Source organism: Anguilla rostrata, chromosome 15, assembly GCF_018555375.3.
Source record: "Anguilla rostrata isolate EN2019 chromosome 15, ASM1855537v3, whole genome shotgun sequence".
Taxonomy (NCBI): Eukaryota; Metazoa; Chordata; class Actinopteri; order Anguilliformes; family Anguillidae; genus Anguilla; species Anguilla rostrata.
The window spans coordinates 5,679,224-5,695,466 of record NC_057947.1 but is presented as its reverse complement, the minus strand read 5'-3'; the positions used below and the strand labels follow the sequence as shown (position 1 = coordinate 5,695,466).

Genomic DNA, 16,243 nt, shown 5'->3' with positions numbered 1-16,243 from the left:
GACCCACTTTAAAGAAAACATCGCCGCTCCAGCCAAAACGTGCCCTCGGTCTGACCCGCGTTCGCCCGGCAGCCTGAGGACAGGCCCCGCCGCCGTGCGTCCGCGAGCCAAATGTTTGGGTTTCGGCGCAGTTGTTTGGGAAAACTTTTGAACTATACAGTATGACAATTCTACAGTTCGGAACAGAGGGATTCTGCGATATGGCAGGATGTGATAAGAGACGGGTGGGGGGTGGGGGGGTGGGGGCTTCCACACAAAGCATTTGTCCCAGCAGACAAGAGACTGAAAGGGGAATTCCAAAAAAAGAAAAGAGTTAGATGTATAGACGAGGCTTCGGAAGGAGGGAGAACGCCGATTGTTATTTTGTGATCATTTTGCTAGAGGCCAAAAAAAGAAGCGGCGAGACTCAGGACTCAGACGGTGAGAGGGAAACTACACTGCTGTGCGTCTTGAGATCTTCCTGCTCGATACTCCCAGGGCACCACCTCTCCCTAAATTACAACACTAACACCCTGAAATGTGTCCGGTAGGAGGTGGAGGTCAGTACCCACTGGATCCTGTTGCAACTGGCTGAGATGTACTTATTCATCACTGTCATTCTCTCTTTCTCCTAGGCCCCATCTCCTCTCCCTCTCCTTCTTCCCCTTTGCTCGCTCACTTCCTCTCTGCTCTCCCTCTCCCTCCTGGCCTCTGCTCCCCGGACAGGCCCACAGGCCCCAGAGCCCCAGGATCAAAGGAGCCCGGAGGGTCTGTGCTCTAAATCACCTCCCCAGGGGAATTAATCAAAATAGACCTGACGGCCAATTACAGCCCAGAACACCAAGCACGAGCAGAGCAGGCTGGGGCCTGGAAAGGGTGGTGCCACTATCGCAGAGAGAGCATCAAAGATGGGCATCACCTGCACAGTCAGCACCTGCATCATTACCAGCATACAGTACCGCAACACGGCAACAGGCTTCGAAATCAATCTACCCATTTTTACTGCCCAAACTGACTGAATTTTAAATGATTGACTGAAGGACTGACAAACCAAACACACACACGCATACATACACGCAAGCGAAATTACACAGAAATACACACACCTTCAAATATATTGTTATCCAGTGGGTACTGTATATATACAAATGATACAGTGGTTGTGACCATGCTGAAGCTCCAGGGGGCTCTGTCACAGGTTTAGGGTCGCCCGAGTAACAAAGTCTCCATTCTGTGCCCACAGGGTCCTCATGGGAGTCTCATTGGTGCGCTGCTGACAGACAGCTGGTCACATGATAATTAATTGGATTAAGCATGCTGACTGCCCTGTGCTCCATTCACCACAGTAACAAGCAGCACAAAGTTCCACACAGAGTCCCTCGGTCCTGCCAGACCCCATCACTGTCTGGGGAACAGAGCGATAATTAGAGAGAGAGAGAGGAGGGCACCCACAAGCCTACTCCTGTTCCGTCTGTCCTCTCAGTTACAGACAATGAATGCAGAATAGAGAATAGTGCAGCGTGTACTGACCAATGATAATCACCGCCCAGAGGTGGTCATTAAGACCAAAGAATAGATCGCCACGCTCAGAAAAAAAGTAGCTTGCGCTCGATGAAGTGGTCAATGCGGTCAGAAAAGCGGTCATTTTGCTCCTTTTATTTCTGGTTTTTACTGTTGCCAAGGTAGCCTGCTTGCCATACGGCTTAAAGCTTTATCCTCAGCCCTGCAAAAATAGAAGCCAATTTTTTTAAGCAAATTTACTTCCCGGTTCTGAACTACTGGACCCACAAAGCACAGCTCTCCACCGCTCTCCTGGAACATGGTCTTATCACTAGACATCAGCATAGCTCCATCTGATTTTCTTTGTGTTTATTCAGCCTCTTAACGGCGTGACAGTTACCAGAGGCCGGCCTGGTCTTGGCAATTCCGATCCCAAAGAACAAGCTGTGCTCATTGCCTCTACCCAGCGCTGGGTTAGTGTTTAAGGGCTGAAATACTGCACAACACACAGAAAGTGTTACCTGTCTATTGGACAGGTGTCCTGCAAACGGTGCTGACAGACGACACCTAGACCACACCCACCCTTTGTTCAGCCCCTCCCCTTTGCAAGACTGTTTTGAATTATGAAGACATACAGCAATGCCTACAGTGAACAGTACCCATTACAGAAGTAATCATTATTACCAGATGGCATGATATTGGTGATGCAGAAGTTATGGAATTTCAGCCCTTTTCCAAAACCACAGAAATCTTTGTACATTTAAGGGGGGGGAAAAAGAAAAACCAGGCTGTGTTGAGAGGACTTTTGCAATTCTGACTTCATCTCTACTCCGTGGGAACCTCAGACAGCAAATAAACACCATGCTAAAGAAAATATACCCTGCAGTCTAAAAAAAAAACCATCAAACTATTTTTTTTGTTTTGTTTTGGCTACAGACTTATCCAAGAACTGCAGATTGAAATCGCTCGTTTGAAGTCATTGAGCCGTGCAGAATAAGAATATACATCATTGCTTTTTTGGGTTAAATTTTTTGTGACCTATAGTAGTGCATAAATGGCTTGCGCTTGTTTGCAGGAAACAGGAAGTGCTTTGGAGAAAGTGATTAGAGCGGAGCGTCTCTGGCGTTTGAGGCGGAGGGAAGACCACGCAGCGGTTTGCTGAAATCGCATGAAACTATCTGCAAGCGCCTTCGGTTCCTCTTGAAGCTGCGGCTCCGCCCGTCTCCAGGGAGACGACATCAGGGGGGTCCCGCCTCTCCCTTATCAACAGCCCTGAGGGTGGGGGGGTGGGGGGGAGACTTCATGCCAGGACATGCCCCATCTTCCCCCTCCTCAATCTCATCTCCCAGCTGAGCCCTGCCACAGACTCCACGATGCACCAGATAGCTTTGTATTCCAAATACTGAAAGCTTCCGACCGTCCTCTCAACCACTACGATCCAACTTTACACGCAACTGTAAAAACTCTTCAAGGGCCTGGACCAAGTGCAATACAGTGAGACTGGATGGCCTGTATTGTAACATAGCACAGCAGGCTCCTGTTACCCATCAGGAACCTGCTGTGGTTAAGCAGCAGAGGGGTCTGAGGGACAATGAACCTCCTGTGGTTAAGCAGCAGAGGGGTCTGAAGGACAATGAACCTCCTGTGGTTAAGCAGCAGAGGGGTCTGAAGGACAATGAACCTCCTGTGGTTAAGCAGCAGAGGGGTCTGAAGGACAATGAACCTCCTGTGGTTAAGCAGCAGAGGGGTCTGAAGGACAATGAACCTCCTGTGGTTAAGCAGCAGAGGGGTCTGAAGGACAATGAACCTCCTGTAGTTAAGCAGCAGAGGGGTCTGAAGGACAATGAACCTCCTGTAGTTAAGCAGCAGAGGGGTCTGAAGGACAGCAGGTGCTGGGTGTCTGACAGGGCTAAAGAACGGGGGCTCTGGTTTAGCTGTAAGCAGAGGCAGATCTGAGCACAGTGCTTCTCCTCAGCAGGGTCTGAGCACAGAACACTATGTGCAGTCCATGAAGGGGACAGCCACCCACCTGCTACTGTATCCACCAGCCAACCCAGTTAAAAACTGAATTTGGGGTTTGGGATTAACATTGGGTTAAGTGCGGTAACATACAGGCCTCCCTGTGACTCCGAGTGCCTGGAAAGTGGCACCCCAAGCCCAGAGCTGCGTTTGGACACAGTGTTCAGAGTAGTGCCGGGGAAGACCTGCCTACGCTACGACTACGCAGTCCAGTCTGCCGTTATTCCACACAGTGACCAGACCAAAGTGCACACTAGATTACCGAAGACTTGTAAAGTCATAACAACAACAACAACAACAATAATGATATATGCTCATGTCCTTAGTTCCATGACCGTCTGCAGTTATTTTAAACTTTAGTAGAGACTTAAGCTTTGTTAAATGGTAAATGGACTGCATTTATATAGGCTAGTGCTTTTATCCAAAGCGCTTTACAATTGATGCCTCTCATTCGCCAGAGCAGTTAGGGGTTAGGTGTCTTGCTCAAGGACACTTCGACACGCCCAGGGCGGGGTTTGAACCGGCAACCCTCCGACTGCCAGACAATCGGTCTTACCTCCTGAGCTATGTCGCCCCGCAAAGCAAAGCTTTGCTTTGAATGCAGTGATGTCCAGCATTATTTACGACCATTTTCCCCTACACGAAACAAATGAAAACAATCCCGGGCAAGCAGTGTCCTGTACAGTAGAAAAACACAACGCTTCTGGAAGCGTTAATCACGAAAGCGAGCGAGGTCATCCTAGCCTGCCGTCACACCGTTCCGTGCCTTTCCGGAATGTGGGGGGGCCCCCTTCGGCTCCCTCACACAGGACCAGCATGCATCAGCGGCGGACGCCGAGGATGACGCACACGGCCACAAGTCTGCTCTTACAGGCTTCTGGCCTGAGCAACATCATCATCTCCATCCAAACTCATCTGATCCGACGAGACTTCCTCAGCCTCCTTATCACGCTCTTTTTGGCTGCGTCTGCAATATCCCAACAAACCATTATGGCGTGTTGGTTTCTTATCTTGATTCATTTTTTTAATTCGCTTTGGCTTGCTAGATTGCATGCACTCTGAAATATGAAGCATGTACAACATTTGCACAGAAACATTGTGCTCTGATCATGCACATCTACACAGAAACGAGGTGCTCTGATGCACATTTACACAGATACGTGGTGCTCTGATGCACATCTACACAGATACATGATGCTCTGATGCACATCTACACAGATAAATGGTGCTCTGATGCACATCTACACAGAAACATGATGCTCTGATGCACATTTACACAGAAACATGATGCTCTGATGCACATCTACACAGATACATGATGCTCTGATGCACATCTACACAGATACATGATGCTCTGATGCACATTTACACAGATACATGATGCTCTGATGCACATCTACACAGAAATCTTGAGCTCTGATGAGCATTTATACAGAAACACGTTGTTGTGAAGGAAGACGCTCATTCCAAAAGTAAAGCGTGAGCCCTGCCCTGGCTGCGACTGGGTGCTTGAGACCCGGGCGCACCACTGCTGGCTATGGCTGGGAACAATAATGGGAGAGCTGGCTCGTCGCTCTCTAGCGGCCACTCCTGGTCAGACCAGGCACCTGCGGACGCACAAACCAAAAATATGCTGACCTAGTTATCCTTCGACAGCATGGGCAATAATTTGTGGTGCATCTGCAGTGTGGAAAAAGAAGCGAGAATAGGAGTCACGTGAATCGGAGGAGTCACGTGTCCGCTATCTCCTCCTGAAGTTTTCAGGAAGGGTTGCAGCAGTGGAACAAGTCCGGTTGAGTTTGGGTTGGGGAGAAAAAAATTTAATAAATAATCGGGGATAAATTCTAAATTATGAACATTTATTAATTGTGCACAAACGTGGATCTCTAATGTATATTTAAATGGCACTATCATATACATGGTGCTCTGATTTATTCTTGTTGTCAGTGTAGGAACGTGTCATAATGTGCCACACCAAAGTACTCGTGTTCGTGATGTTTACCAATCCACTCTGAGAATTAACTGAACACACTGACTGCACAAAATTTCGCAGCATATGAAATGTCTGTATCTGGCCAATCTTTATAGCTTTAGCTTTACTTTGGCAAGTGGTGATGGCCATTTCCACAGCTATGCCCTCACAGATTCCCAACATGAAACGCACGGCTGGGAAACGGACTATGTACCGTGAACAGACCGTGAGTCACCAAGATAAACCATTTCAGGCCCCGGCTGACCTTGTGACACAGAACCCACAGAACAACAAACAGAGGCAAATCGAGTCTGGTCAGAGAGAGAGTGAGAGAGAAGGGAGGGAGAGAGGGAAGGGGGGTGGAGAGAGGGAGAGAGAGAAGAGGGGAGAGAGAGAGACAAAAGGGGAAGAGAGAGAGAGAAGGGGGAGGGAGAGACACAGAAAGTCTGTCTGTCTGTTTGCCTGTCTGTCTGTGGGGGGGGGGGGGTGTACTGTGTGCAGGTCTGTGGGTTTGTGTGAAACAGTGTGTGGGTGTGAGTGGGGGTGGCTGTGGGAGGGGGCTCTGGGTGCATATGGGAGTATTGCGAGGACAGGTTTGTTTTGCACAGAAACATCAGCGGGACCATAAACCTGCTGCTGCTCTGCTAGCACGTCCTGATGCCTCCGTCACGGGCAACCCTGTCTCAGCCGCTTGTGGCCACGATCAACGAGACTCTCACTCCACACTCCTACCTCTAACTCCTCAGCTGCCTACTCCTCAAATCCCTCAGCTGGGCCTACCAACCCAGCTGGCCACCCTCAATCTCGCTGGTCCTACTCTCAAATCTCACTGTCTGCCACCTCAGTGCTTCAACACCCACAGGGACTCCTCACCTCCCACAGCTGGTCCTACCTCCTCAACTCCCTCAGCTGCTCCTACCTCCTCAACTCCCTTACAGCTGCTCCTGCCTCCAACTCCCTTACAGCTGCTCCTACCTCCTCAAATCCCTCAGCTGGTCCTACCTCCTCAAATCCCTCAGCTGGTCCTACCTCCTCAACTCCTCAATGCTCTCCTCTCCCACAGCTGGTCAACCCAACTCCACAGGTGTCCTACCCTCAACTCCAAGCCTACTCAATCCCACTGTCACCCAACTCTCGCTGGTCCTCTCCAATCCAGTGCCTACCTCAATCCATGCGTCTCCTGCTCAGTCTCGCGCTCCTACCTCCTCAACTCCCAAAGCTGTCTACTCCTCAACTTCCTCAGCTGGTCCTACCTCCTCAACTTCCTCAGCTGGTCCTACCTCCAACTTCCTCAGCTGGTCACTCACTCCAAGTCTCCTCACTCCAGTGGCTACCTCCCACCTCAGCTGCTCCTACCTCCTCAACTCCCACAGCTGTCCAGCTCCTAACTCCTCAGCTGCTCACTCCCAATCTAGCTGCTCCTACCTCCTCAACTCCCAACAAAGACAAAATCAAAGAAGGCTGAAAAGGTCATCTAAATCCTCACCAGTGGTAGATGAATGGATGGAAGGGACATGGGATGGATGATGTTTGCACTTGGGCAGGCAGTCATGCTGAGACAGACATGAACCGGCAGGTACACCCTATGTCCCCATACAGAGGGCAGGTAATGTGGAGCCTGTAACTGGAGATACTGACCCATGGTGGTGCTAAGCCATGGAGACCAACAGACAGAGAACTGGTGACACGGGAAACAAAGGGGCCCAAAAGGAAACTGCTAAATTATCCAGACCTGTTTTTCACTTCTGAATTATTATACCCAACTTGAGTTGAGTCATTTCATAATTGTGGTATTTCTCACAATTGCATTTCACTTTCCAGATGGAAATACATTTTCAAACTGGCTGATCTGATCCCAAACAAAGTGTGACTGCACTTCCCCCACCCCCACCCCAAAACACACAAGGAACAGAGAAAGAGACGACAATCACGGTCACATGATTTTGTGTTTTGCTAAATTAGTTAGCTTGCCTTGCCCATATACTTCCATTAAATCATGTGCCTTGCATCCAAAATCGTACAGAGGAGTGGTTCCAGGGCATGCCCGGTGTTGTCGCTGTCCTGCGGTATAGGCAAACCCGCACGACAAAGGCCGACGGGACCTTGTCGTACCTTATCTCACCTCGCCCCCGAGCGCGCCTGGTCGGTCGTAAGCGGTCAGATCGCTGGTGATCGATGGGTCGTGTCGCCGTTTATCGCTGGCGGGCTTCAGAGGGGGGGGGACGAGGAAGCCGCATTCCTGGAGAGGACGTGAGGTTTACAAGCGGGGCCCCGCCGCGCGACGGCACAGTAAATATTAGAGAAGTGTGCGGCGAGATCGGCGCCCCGGCGAGCAGCGGCCTCCCCCAGCGCTCGTTAGACATTCTTCACTGACAGACAGAAAGGTTCCCACGGCAACGCAGGGGCCTTCCTATAGGGCCGCTCTGAACAAGTTGCACAGAGCAGACCCGATTATGCTCGTACCCCATTAATACGCCTTACACTGCAAAAAAAAACACCCTAAAATACAATGAAATACACCCCTAATGTAATTAAGACACTGCCCAAAAAAATGCACTGAAGACCTCAAAATTACATGCATGCATTGGTCAGCTCTCCAATATAAAAGAGCGATTTTTGAACCTTGTTATCTCTACAGTTCCAAAATCGATATAAATGCCATTTCACAGATGGACTACAATCGCAATGGGGTCGCCAAATACTGATTTTGGGTCAGCTACGTTACACCATTTGAGCATTAAAAATTAAGATTTTTTTTTACGCAAACATAACTGAATTTAAATCCAAGGGATCCTGACACAAGTGCCCCTCATTCTGTTGGTCATTTTGAGACGTGAGCTTTATAAAGTCTACATGGCTGTAGACTTTGTTAAATTTGAATGAGACCTCAAAATTATGAAGTCCTGAAGATGAAATGTCCATGGACTTAACATGGGAGAGAGCACCGACTCTAAGAGCATGAATTAGGGTCATTGAGAGAAGATTTGACTCTTAAGCAAACTGCCCAGTGATGAGCACATGTAGTTTGAAGTACAGTAGACATATACAGGTCTGTAGGAGTTGTCACAGCTCTGTGCTAATACACCTTGATGGAGAACAGGTTGATGTAAGCGTTAAGGTTTATCAATTTAGTTTCCTGTCTTTTGAGGCTTTTGGAAAATGCAAATCATTTAACTTAAAACTTTTTTGTGATTAATATGCACTTAGAATCTAAATGTTGGAACCTGAATGAGCACTGCTGCTGTAACACGGTACAAGATTTATTTGAGCCAAAGTCCATGGATAATATACAGCATCCACTGGAGCACGAGACCCTCCTGCTGCTAGTGGGGTTACCGGTGTTTCAGTTGCACTCGAGAATACCAGCATTAGTCCACGGCTGGGGAACACACACACACACACACACAGTGTGCAACAGTCCACAACAGTGGTGGAGCCAGTCTCCAATTACATCAGCACTGAGACTGAGCAAAAGCCAACTTCATTGGCAGACCAACCACCAAGCTTTCAGGCACTCCTGTGCTTCCATATACGAGCCTAACCCAATTACACACTGCCTCTCAAACGCAGCCAGAAAAGAATGCACAAAAACAGGCGCGCGCATCCAGAGCAGACGAGCCGTTCACGGTTGCGAAATAAGTCATTTGTTCGAAACGCTCGCAGTTTCGGTCAGACACGGGCAGCATTCCCACGGATAATTCTGACGTTTCGGCAGTCTGGAGCGAGCCGCCTTATGACTCAAAAGTTTGAGCTGAACCCAGAATCTGGTTCCCATACCTCATCCGCAAGGTTGTGCAAACAGTAGCCTGACAGGCCGCGGCTGCGGAGCTGGGCCCCATTACCGGGTGACGCGAGCGAGCTGTGGGGAGCGTCCGAGCTCTCGGGGGCGCTCACCGCGGCGCAGCTGGGACCTGCTTTCTACCCCAAAACCGAGCCCTGCCTCCACGGGACGGGAAGATTCTGGGATACGTTAACGGTAGAGCAGAGGAACGCATGGGAAGTAAAGCAGGTGAACATGCCAGGGGCCTGTGCTTCATGCACTGTTCTACACATCTCTCAAAGAGCGGGGAAGATCTTATCAGTCTAGCAAGGTCCCAATAACCAAAGGCTTATTCTCCCCAGCAACTGCTCTCACACAAAAAAAAAAAATGCTTGCACTTGCCTGATGCCCTCACTTCTGGAGAATGTACCCTTCACCTCCATCTCACCCTCACCGGACGGAGTGTAGCACAGTGGGTAAGGAACTGGGCTTGTAACCGAAAGGTCGCAGGTTCGATTCCCGGGTAGGGCACTGCCGTTGTACCCTTGAGCAAGGTACTTAACCGAAATTGTATCCATTTATACAGCTGGATATATACTGAAGCAATGTAAAAATGCTATGTAAAAAGTTGTGTAAGTCGCTCTGGATAAGAGCGTCTGCTAAATGCCTGTAATGTAATGTATTTGGACATGGGGTAGGGGGCTTCCTCAAGGCTCAACAACGAAATTTCAATTCATCTGGACACCAACTGCTCTGTACTGGATTGCACAGGACCCTCTTCTCTTTTTACAAGGGTTACTACTACATTAATTTTCTTAACTCCCAACGCGGTAGACCTCTCCTCCCAGTTCAACACTGACAGAAAGCATAATGCTAAAGAGTTTCCGTTTGCAGCCTCTGTGCAGCCCAGCTGGCCGTCATCTCACTCGTAAGCAGACCACCAAACCTGCCGTAAGAGATCTGGCTTCTCTTGGCATAGCCTAACCCCCTAACACCAGGCTCCTTTCGGTGTTAAACAAGTATTGCAAAAAAAACTGAACAGATGTTGGAACTCAGATGTATAAAACTGAAAGCGAAGCCATGAAGGCTTTCATTACTCCCCCTTGTTCTCTCACACCTTTACGATAATCCATTTTGAGAAGGCAGTGGTGACTTCGTTTTGGCGAGGGTTGCACTCGCAGCCAAACGTGAGGCTTACGAGGAGACCGTGCGGTTCACTTCGTTGGGCAGCGGACTCTGAACCCATAAACAGTCCCCCCCCCCCCCCCGTGCAGCTGGGAGTTTGATTTCCTACCGTGGCACATTCTGTACCGTGATCTCATCTCCATGCACAACCCGTGCTGCTTCCCCTCTGTCTGTATAAGGTAAAGCAATCAACCCTCCATCTAAAAAAGAATGTTCAGAAAGGTTATCCCTCATACAGGAAGCCAGACTAGAGATAGCCTAATTCAGGCACAATCTCAGTATATGGCCTCTCCCTTCTTTCTGCTTGCAATTAAGAATGTGAACACAATGTGTGAAAGTGTATCAAATCTGCTCAGATTAGGCCACCTCAGACTGAAATGCAGCATCGTGTCACCTATACACCTGTGTACAGGTGTAGGCCTATAGCAGGCGTAAAACCCCAGACTGGGGTCACAGTGGGCATGGGGGGGGGGGGGGGTCGATTCTACATCACCCTCTCAGCTTAACACTGTACTTTGGAGCTCTGTAAAAACAACACAAAGACAGCTGTCCAGTTCCACAGCTTTCGTTACAGTCGAGTCGACAACAAAAAGGTAATTTTATAATGCGACCGGCATTAATCGCAAGCATTCATTTCTGTGGAAATCAAGCTTGCCAGATTTTTGAAGCATGATGCATAGCGCCAATTGTTCTGTCTCTCTCCTCAGGGGGTAGAGGATATTTAGAGGCTATTGAATATAATGACTTATGAAGTATGAAACTGCAACACTACTAACTGCTATATTGCACCATATGTCTTATGTTCCCTTCCCCCAGAGAAAAGTTATATTTGTGGGTTTATAAGTTTTGAAGCATGCATCTGTTTAGAGGGTGGAACTGGTTGCTCCTAATAATGCTGACTCAAATTATCTAGGAAGCATGTGACCCCAACTTTGCTACATTTGTCTTTTTGTGGTGTTTTGGGAAAGGGAGTGAGAGACATTTAGCCTACGTCCTTTCGGCATTTGGTGACCCCGCCCTTGCCCCAGCAAAACCTCTGAAGCGGCTCCACCCGCACGCTACTTTGGTACACCCTCTACCCCCAGCACAACTGCTCTCAAAAAAAAAAAAAAAAAAACAAAAAGGACTGCATCTCCCCAGTGGAGCCGTCAGACGGATCACAATTCCCTCTGATTACATCATCCAACCGCCATTTTGTCATGCGTAATTGCAGAGAACAGGCTGTTTCTGAGTCACGGACTTATAGGTGTAAACAGAATTCTTTTTTACGAACAGTAAAAATGCTAATAACTGCAAGGCAAGACATCCAGCGTATAACAGCAGTTCCCGAGCAGACAAAGGCAGCTATTTTGTCTACACTGAGGTGACTTTTTATTCTATAGTCAAGTGTGAAAGTGAGGAATGTCTGCAGGCAGTTTTGTCACAGGCTCCTGTTTCACATGACAGGAAAGCGAAAAGCCATGGCTGAGGCTGAGAGTGACTGTACTGAAGGGCAATAAAGACACAAAATGGAGGACAGCGAGTCTGCCATCATCTCTGCAGACGGTGTTTCAGCAGAGCAGCTGTGTTTTTAGGAGTGAGACACGGAGCGCTGGGCTCCAAAGAGCGTTCGGGCCAAATGTGAGACACAGGGGGGCGGGGAGGTGGTGGGGTGCTGGAGTTAGGGGCGTGATGAACCCCACCTTTCACCACTGGGGAGGATGAAGTCATGGCGTGGGGGGGGGAAGAGGTAGAGAGACTGCGAGGAGCCTGAACGCTCTGCTCCATGCAGAGAGCGCTGAACTCTGGGTGTGCCCCACCAGCCCCAATTTTCTCCTAAACCCCCCAGTGTCATTTTCAAAAGAACCTTGCTCGTGTGAACACCTTATGACACAGACCTAAAGTGCGACCCCGAAAGTCAAATTATAATAATGACATTTAATAACGGTAACAGCAATGGCAGCAGAAGATTCCTTTTTACGATTGTGTCCAGACCACGATTATTAGACAAAGGTTTAAATATCTAAAAACAACCCCTAGAACATCTCATCTTTACAAAAGGATGTGATCAACTCCCCTAGCACACACAGAGACACACACACACGCACAATCCAAACAGGAATGGGGGTTGAACTGAGTCGGACATAAACCCCCCCCCTCAGAGAGGAGCAGGACTCAAGCTGTTAGCAGGGTGCATGCAGGTGGGGGTGGGGGTGGGGCAGGCTACGGTCTTCTCTGTTCAGTTTTAGTTTTTTTTTTTTAACTGTCGGGAACACATTCCTACTGTACCCCTCAACACAAATACAGAATTGCTATACTGCAAAATTTCAAAACAACTTAAGGAATTTTTTTTTTTAAGTAACGAATAAATCTCTTATGGCGGTTATTATATGGCGCTTGCTCTACGTAAAGAAGTGCGGGGGGGGGGGGGGTTCCTGTTCCAGGGCTGGCCTGAGTGAACTTTTCCCCCCACAGTTGATTAAACACAGGGCTGAGCTGACAGCTCAATCACTCCCCTCCAGAGACCAAAGCTCTGCTCTCCAAAATGAAAGGGAGCACACGTCTCCCCCTCTCTCTGGCCAACAGAGATTCAGACACAGAGGAGAGGACTTCAGCTGCCCATCCAAGGACACACGTCTCCATCAAATCAAATTTCTGTAATGTGGCTGACTGGCTTTGGTCTTATTGATGTTACTCTTCCTTTCATTAAAATGAAGATGATAGAAACTTGGGTCTGTATACTTGCAAAGTGAACTTCCAGCGAAGGAACGTGGCATTTTTCAGAGATGCTGCGCTCATAAAGACATTTTCACACTTTCAGTGTAGACACTGAATTGTATTTCCTTCTGTCCATCTTATGTACACGTTAAACAATCTGGCAAATTTGCAGTGAATTTACCTGGCCAAATTGCTTTCGCTGGAATCACACGATACTCACGACACTGATCACTTAATTTTCCATATTTGCTGAAAGATTCCATCTCCTCACTGTTGCTTTCAGATCAAATATATTTTGGACTGGTAAAATATAGCTACATTTTTTGTTTACTTTATTTAAAATGAACTATAAACTATGCTTATTTCCATTAGGCATATTGAACAAAATTGGAAAATTACACTACAGTTGCATGAACGCAGCATACGATACTGAAAATACGACTAATGAGAGCTCAAATATTCTACAGATTATTCAATTTGGACAGAAACTAAGACTCGTCTTATGGCCATTTCATTCACAAAATTGGGCTCTTAAGCATTAAAGCCTTTTGCAGACTATGAAACATTATGATTTTTCTTTGAAACGAGGATGGATCTAGGCATATCTCTGAGTTCAAGTGCAACATCTCCAAAATGAAACCAGAGCTGTATCGGTGAAAGTAAAATCAGTCATGTGTCCTCCTCAGCCAAGATGAAAAACTGCAATAATAATTTCTCAGCCAGTATTACAGTATTACTCAAAGAAGCACCATTTCTTACAATGTCAGCGAACAGATAAAAAAAATCTGATTTATAAGAAATGTGTTCCTGGAAGAAGTGAGAACCTCTTCTTCCTCAAGCACACAAACAAGTTTTGGACAGCGCGAGCAGAACCTGCAGCTGCACACTGTAGACGGCTGTGATCTGTTGGAGGCTGATGAACAGCATGGGTTGGGTGCGGGGGAGTCACAGTAAATATGAAATCACATCAGGGTGAAGACGCGGCTGGTGAGCTGCTCCCTCTGTACTTCCGAGAAGGTTTAAACTGCAGGTGGCACAAGGGTACAAACCGCCAACCCGTTCGTTACGCTACGGGCATTTAGCAGATGCTAAAATTTCACACAAATTTTTTGATAGCATTTACATTGCATCCATCATTACGGCTGGATGTATACCGAAGCAGTGCAGGTTAAGTAACGGGTAAAATGTCAGTGTCCTTCCTGGGAATCGAACCTTTAAGGTTACAAGACCAGTTCCTTACCCATTATACTACATTGCTGCCTTTCAACGAGCCTCAGGACTCACTCCCACGCGTCCTCTGTCCGTTGCTACGGCGCCTCGCTGCAGGTCATTCGAACTGCCATGTTCAGACCAGAGCACAGTGAGCTCCTGACCTCCCAGTTCTGACGAGCAGGCGCTGCATGTTTGCATGGTGGCATGTTTCCCGCACGGCTGCGTGTTTTTGTCTCTGCGGCATGCAGAGGGAGAAAACCCCCAGGTTCAAAAGCAGAAGTTATCTGCAGGATTTTGTTCCAATTACATGGATTTTGCTAGTTATAGCACAATTCTTCATCCAGGAGGTAGAACAAATTAGTGAAATCAGCTGGCTGAGATCATGGGGGGGGAAAACACACGGTAGGACTACACCTCTGGGGGAATGTGAGCATTCATGTTGCTGCTGCATCCTGTTATCTTCAATAGTTTCCTTGCAGCTTATCTGATGGTGAGGTTGCGCAGGGCCCAGCTGCTGGAACACTACACTGTGGGATACGTAGTCTCTCCGCTGAGTTCTGGTTTGTAAACCTTTTTTCTGGCTTGTCAAGGACATGATCATAGCTTGTAGAGTGCTTACTGCAGGACCAAAGCAGGCTGAGAAAATTGCATCCTAATAACAGCTAACAAATAACCGTTAATATCACAGCTAAATTAGAGACAAACTGCACTTTGTGTCCCATGTTTAACGGAATCCCTTAAACAAAGCTAAAAATGGCGAACTCCAAATAAACAGGACTTCCGGGCTCCCAGTTTAGACAAGCGTGCCTGAACCCTTTCACACGTCGATAGCATCGTTTTCATACCCGTTATGAGACTGTTTACTTCACACAGAAGCTCAAATTACCAAGCTTTCCCCTGCTCTCTGACTGGCCCAGAGGGCCACTGCTAATGTGAATCCACACACAGTACCAGGGAGCCGAGATGGACCTCCTATGCCGACAGTCTCAGACTTTTGTCAAATAAATGAAAACGAGAGTACTCCATGGACGCGTGTCCAGAAGGAAGAATCCTGAATTCACACAGATTGAAAAACGAGATCCTGGCCACTGGAGACTCTCAGTGAGGTACCCGTCTCCCAAAGCAGAGAGCGCAGGCATCCGGGGCTGCGTAATGACTTACACATGGGGCCGTGAGCAGAGGCTGTGTCAGCCTCTTCTGTCCCGCGCCAAGCTAACTCCGTTCGGCGCGCGGCATTAAGTCTATTTGAAGGTGTAGCGTTAACTCTACTCAACGTGCCGTTTCGGTTTTACCGGCGGCAGTTTGAAAGTGCTCGAAATGATTATCGCCCTTCTAAAAAAAAAAAGGTTGATATACTTTACAATTGTCACATATAAAAAAAGAGCAATGAAGAACCAGAAAACAAAGACAAAACACTGAGGCTGTTATTTTGGTTTGCATTGTTATAGGTTGGTATATGATGTTATGATAATGCTATATTTGAACTTCATGACATAAACCCTCATTGAATACTTGCCATTACCAGCCTTGACAGCATTTTACAGATTATAACAACCGTCAGAACAGTACCATAAAATAATTCTGCTTTATGAAATTCACCACATACATTAAAATATAACGTCATGGTTATGACAATGCTATGTGGGTTGTATTTCAACTTGAAATTGTCAACTATGTCATAACTACTGTATTATCCAACCCAAGACAATACAATGTCTTTATCTTACCATCAGCCAATGAAGCCTGTCTGTATGATAAACCTCTCTCAGGCATCAGAACTACTCGAACAGTAGATTTACAAATATGAAATTATTTCATTAGCATGCTTAAATAAAGCAAACTGAACAACAAAAATGTATTTTCCTTTCTATAATTAGGCTATGGAAAAATTCAATTTTTCTCTTAAATGACTTCAAAGA

At 47.5% G+C, this 16,243-nt stretch overlaps 1 protein-coding gene across 3 annotated transcripts in view; it reads right to left on the bottom strand.

The window, feature by feature from the left end:
* cpo (carboxypeptidase O) overlaps positions 1–16,243 on the bottom strand; it is a 104,805-nt gene that overhangs the window by 49,794 nt on the left and 38,768 nt on the right. The gene's annotated exons all lie outside the window — the stretch shown is intronic.